This window comes from Triturus cristatus, chromosome 5_2 (assembly GCF_964204655.1).
Source record: "Triturus cristatus chromosome 5_2, aTriCri1.1, whole genome shotgun sequence".
NCBI classification, from domain to species: Eukaryota; Metazoa; Chordata; class Amphibia; order Caudata; family Salamandridae; genus Triturus; species Triturus cristatus.
Genome location: NC_140588.1, coordinates 982,826,776 through 982,832,775, shown reverse-complemented (window position 1 = coordinate 982,832,775; position 6,000 = coordinate 982,826,776).

Below are 6,000 nucleotides of genomic sequence, written 5' to 3'. Positions count from 1 at the left end.
GAAAAGTAACTGACGTCAGCATGTCAAGGTGGCACCTATATAGGTGACACTTCCGGTACCATTGGTGTCACGTGGAGCCGACCAACGCCACCTACCAACATGCAGGGGTACTGCTCCCGAAATTTTTTCCAGATCCAGTCTGACGCCTTCGGAAATTCAAAAGTAAGCAATCTGCGGCTAGATATTGTCTCCACCAGATAAGGTGTTATCGAAGGTAAGTAACTTGTTCTTCTACCACAAAAGGCTCTGTATCTAACTCTTCCCTATAAATCTGACTGAGACTGCACTGCCGGAGAGGAACATGGTGGCCGGCTCGACTCCAGCTGCAGGGTTTCCCAGGATGACGGTGAAGTGAAAGCTGTTCAGTAGCCTCGTTGGGGCCCCTCTCGACACTCCACAGCAGTGTTAGGAGACAAGGAGGGAGTTACTGTGAATGTGAGTGCCACCTGTAAGTCTACCATGCTTACCTGAGGAGGAAGAGGAAGGAGAGGTTCCCTGCGCCAATATGGAGCTTCGAAGGCTGGTATACGCTTCCGCGTTGAAAGGACGCATTGGCCCAGACGAAACTTTGGAGGGTGTGGCTGGAGCACTCATCCTTCTGTATAAACGAGGGCAGAAGCAGCACGAGACATGGTGCGAGAGAGAGTCCAAGGAGCTGGTGAAGTGAAGAGGTATTTCTCCCTGGTTTTGAGCGTGGATGACAGCACATTTCAGAAGGCTAGATAAGCTGTATCAAGCAGGTGTGGAAAGCAGATGTATATTTAGGGAGACTGGCGCAGGCACGGTGCAGATGTCCACATTGAGGAAAAGGGGGAACGAGTCTGCCTAATTTGCCTGTCTAACAGCTGTGGACTGTAATACCCAGGAGGTGGGCTTGGAGGACAGAAAGGAGCATGGTACTTCCCCATCACAGGCCCTAAATTGTAGATGTACTGTAAAATCGTCATGCCATTTAATCTGATCAGATACACAGAGGGAAGGTATACATTTAACGAAGTCAAGTGAAAGGAGGAAAATGACTCCTAAAATTGTAAAACCACAAACCAGTCAAAGCGAAGGGAGGAAAGACACTCACCGAGAGCTGGGGCCCGAGAGGCCAGCAAAGAAGCCAGCTCCATCCTTACATTCTCTTTTTAGAGTCATGGAGTCCAAGGGGCAGACGACAACAGTTCAATCTATCTCCAGGAGCTCTGAAGAGGAGGGAGGGGCCCACACCTTGGCTGGAGGGGTTCTAAGCCTGATCCCAATGGAGAATAGATCCTAGGTGAGAGAGCAGGAGCTCATATTACGACCGAAAGCGGACACAGTGCGTAGTATGCGTAGACTGCAGGAAAGAGAACAGTAAGAGACGCTGCAGCCACCAGAAAGGCCTGAGTTGAAGACGCAAAAGACTACGCAGATGGAGCGCGTCCTCCTGGGTCTAAAACAGGAAGTCATGCAGAGATTCGAGGTCTTGAAACGGAACCAAAGGGAGATTTAGGGAGCGTGTCAGGACTTGGGGGCTGAACTCGATGACCTAGTAGTGTGTACTAAGTGCCTGGAGGATCAGATGGAACAGATGTCCCAGGGGTTAGCTACGAATACCCAAGAAATTGTGGATTTGAAATGGCAAAATCGACAGTTGATGGAGGAAATGCATTCTAGAAGAAATAACCTTAGAATATTTAATGTTGCAGAATGTTCACTGATAGAATATCGATATTCAAAATGTCGAGTTTCAAAATACTACCCCCCGTTAGTATTACCTACTTTAGCCTCTGTAAACCAGTTCGTACCCTCTGGGCTCTCTGCACAGTGTACTTCTTTTTAGTGCACTTTATAAGGAGCCCGCTTCCTAAAAGCGTGTTCCTGCCAAAATTATTTAGAAAACAATTTGAAACACACTGCATTTTTCTTCTTTCACACATAACACTACCCTGAAGCTAAATAGTTGGCAAAGTGCTACTAACTCAACATCATCCCACATGCACCACACTATAAATATATTAGGACCATTCAGATTAAATTAGTTTAAACAGACAAAACTCTCAAGTGCGCAACATTGCTTCATAATTAGGGCTCCCAGTTTATGGTATTTTTTTTCGCATTTCCATTTGTATTTATCCATATTTATTTTTAGGCAGCTGATTGATATTTATCCATATATATTTTGTGCATAAACGATATGTAAAATTGTATATTTCCACATGTATTTAACTGATAAACGTGCACACGTACTTTGATTTTAAGGTTTAGTAAATGAAGCAACCCGATATAACGAAACAATACACCAATGGCTAAATATTAGCATTTTACATTAAATATTGACATATGTGCTTAATTTGAGCCGGTCGTTTCCGGTGCCCGGCACAGGCACTTAAATGACATTACTGGCTCTTATGACAGTCTGACACATGGTGGCGCTGTCTGCCTAATTAGGGATGATCACTACAACAACTATTTAATAAATAAATATATACATTAACAATAACTAATAGCTGCCACCCAAGCCATTTGTGTAGCTTTGTGGGCATGGAATAGTCTAAATTGTCACACTTGTTAGATTGTGATGGTTAGTAGTTGTGTTGGTGCTGTCATTGGCAGCGCTGGCAGGGGCATTGGGTGGTTCAAGCTGCAGTGGCCTCCCCATGCTATCGATCTACTCAGCTGTTGGCCTGGAATTCATCAAATCACATCGAGAGTCATTTAAAAGAAGCCTAATTTTCTGTATTTTCCCGCTTTTAAAAGTAAATGCAAAGAGGAATCGCCTTGGTATCTGTAAAAAAAGAAAACTGGGACCCTTAATCCTAATTACCCATCTACTTTTGATGCATCGCTTGCGCGAAAAATTTAATTCTTTCGCCCCTCCTACTCATACACATAAGATGCAACAAAGATCTGCAAAGATTGCACTCAACTTACCTTCACACTAACCATACACGCCAATTGACCCAATTCAGAAGGTAGACCCCCGATTTTTGAAGCCAATAAAATGGCTTTATTTTGGCTGTATCCCTTCTAAAATTTCCTCTGCTTCAACTGAAGTCAATGGGAAAAATAAGTTCTCCCAATTATTTTGTTTTAAATCTCCCACTTTCCTCTTCTAAAATGTTGGCATGTTTGACTAACCTACACAAACCACGTCTGAATTAACCCTTGAACCAAATCTCGATTCACCTTACACAAAAAGAAACAAACAATTGACTGCCTTTCTACACCTGCACGAAATGGGCACCCAGAAATAATTTACTAAGCAGTGGCTTTGGAAGTAGGGGTGTGGGAGGTGCTGCAACACCCCGATAAAAACTTGGATAACTTCTAATCGACAACATACAATAAAAACCCCATGATGTTTTCTTTCTGGCACTAAGATGCCATAACAATGGTAGTTGGCGCCAAGGTCGGACTGGTCATGCTGGGCATCGGTTGTTTCCCCGGAGGGGTGGGATGGCCGGTTGTTGTTGCTGGGGTCTGTTATTGTAGCAGTTTTGAAAGCACCCTCTCAATCATTCAATCAAGGTTTGTATAGCGCAAATACTCACCCGTGAGGGTCTCAAGGCACTGAGTTCCTTAACATCAAGTAGATTTCGGGCAACAATAAAATTGTCAAGATAACTCTGGTGATTAATGTTCCTGTTAGAGAGAGATCAGAATTTTGTCTAGAGGGGGGGCGTGGCTTGGACGCCGTTCAAGATGGCCGCCTGAGTCCGGAGCTCCGCCGCATCGGGACGACTTCCTCCGCCTCGCGTTAATTTACGCGATGGTATCACAAGCCACCTGCTGGTTCCTGTAATTGGAACATGTCCTGCTCAAGATGAGCTAAAAATAATCGCGCTGGGTCTCCTCTATCCTTCGTTTCAAGCCGTTTTTTGAGCGCCTCATAACGGCCGCCATTTTGTTTTTCGGCGCGATGATTCCCACGCAACCACATCTCTCCTCATGAAACATGGATTCTTGGACCATGCCCAAGGTAGATACTTTATAATGCCTTATTTTTCTTTTTGCTTGTATCCCTCCATGGCTTATCTTTAAGGACACACAATTTTTATTATCTCCTTGGTCTGACTGCACTTTGAGGAGCATGGTCAGACGCTGTTCTCAGTGACTTTCTTCTTTATTTTACGCCAACTACTTCGGATGCCTTGGTTTTTCTGCGTGGCAGGTGCAGGTGGCGGTGGGGTCTTTGAATGGAACGTTGTGTGCTGTTAATGTGCCTTTTCAACCTCTGCTGACGGCGTTGGCCGCTCTCCTGAACTGTGATACTTGTGGGGATTTGTTCGGAGCGCACCTATGGGCAAGCTTCGCAATCCAAAGTTTGTTTTTGTGCCTTCAAAGGGATCTTCGGCGGCTCTTCCTTCCTCCTCCTCATCAGGTGATCCTCCTTCCAATTCTGCAGATACAATGGCGACAACGTCGTCCAGTCGTCCTTCATTGGCACAGTCAGTCTCTGGTAAGGCCTCTTCCTCTGCTACGTCAACCAAACGTTCAAAACAAGACTCTCCTCCTCCAGATCCGCCGTCATCCCCTATCTCCATGGAATTAATACTTGAGGAAATACGGGCCCTGCGTCCGTTCATTGAGGAAACCAACAACAAGATGCAACTTTTTGAAGAGAGATGGTCAACTATCGAGAGCAGAGTGTCGGTGGTGGAGCTTCAAACTTCGGAGATGCAATCTCATTCCCAACGTATCACCTCCTTGGAGAAATCTGTTCTTGCTTTGCAGCAGCACACCGAGGATTTAGAAAATCGGAATAGGAGGAACAACTTACGCATTTATGGGCTGCCAGAATCCTTGGAGAGCGATGACCCTGTCTCGTTCTTCTCTACTTTCCTCCCGAAGCTTTTGGACATGCCTCCTACCACCTCTCTCACCATTCAGAGGGCGCACAGGCTTGGTCCTCGCCTGTCATCCGCAACTAAACCTCGAGGAGTTATCATTCTCTTTCTGAAGTTTACTGACCTGCTCCTTGTCCTCTCCGCAGCTAGAGCCAAGCGCCAAGTTTCCTGGTTGGGCCAGAGAGTTTTCCTTGCTCAGGATGTTTCCAATGCTACCGCAGCAAGAAGAAAGGAATTTTTGAACCTTTGTGCACCCTTACGTGTTCTTGGTGCCAGATTTGGTCTTTTCCATCCTTGTACCTTCAAAGTCACTCACCAGAATAAGACTTGGACTTTTCAAGATCCTGCGGAGCTGAAAAACTTTATTCACACACAATCCAATGTTGGCATGGATACTTCCGCTTCTACTAGTGGCTGAACGTTCCTCTCCTTTTATTTTACAGGGTGTTCCTGATAATTTTTCCGCATTTGCCATGCTTTGTTATGATGTTGTTTTTTCTCACACTGTTTTGCTCTTAAGAGTTTTTTGATAGGTTCTCTCATTGTCTTGATTATTCCTGCTGGCTGCTCTCTTTTGCGCAGCCTTTGTTTTCTCCATTTTCATTGTTACCCATACTTTTGAGTTGTCTGCACTTCATTGTTTATTGTTTATTCATCTATTTACGTCTCCTTTGTCCTCATTAGTGCTTTTATTCACCTATTTTCGTGTTTGTTTTCCTTGCTCAGATCGACTAAGGTACTCCCTTCCTCCCTCATGTGAGTTGTGTTTCCCATTTCGTCCTGGTGCGGTCGGATTGTCCTCCTGGTGTCGGGAGGTCATGCTTGTTTTGTTGCGTCATCCACTGCCCCGACATCCTCTCCGTGTTCCCCTCAGGTATGTTATTTTCAGTCGTCCTTTATGGATTTGTACTGTCTCTTCTTGTTTCTTCTTCTCTTCACCTTTCCCCTCTCTTCCCTTCTTTATTCTTACTTTCTTTAGTCTTCGTTTCCCTTACCTTGTTTGAGCTTCCTTTTCTTGTAGCTATTCTTTTCTATATCTATCTTTTACAATTGCTTCACTTTTTCCTCATTGCTGTAGTTATGGTTTTTGATAATGTTATTCACTGTTTAAGTTCAGAGTAATTTCTTGGAATGTGAAAGGTTTTATTAACCCTATCAAACGTCAGAGAATTCTTTCCCACCT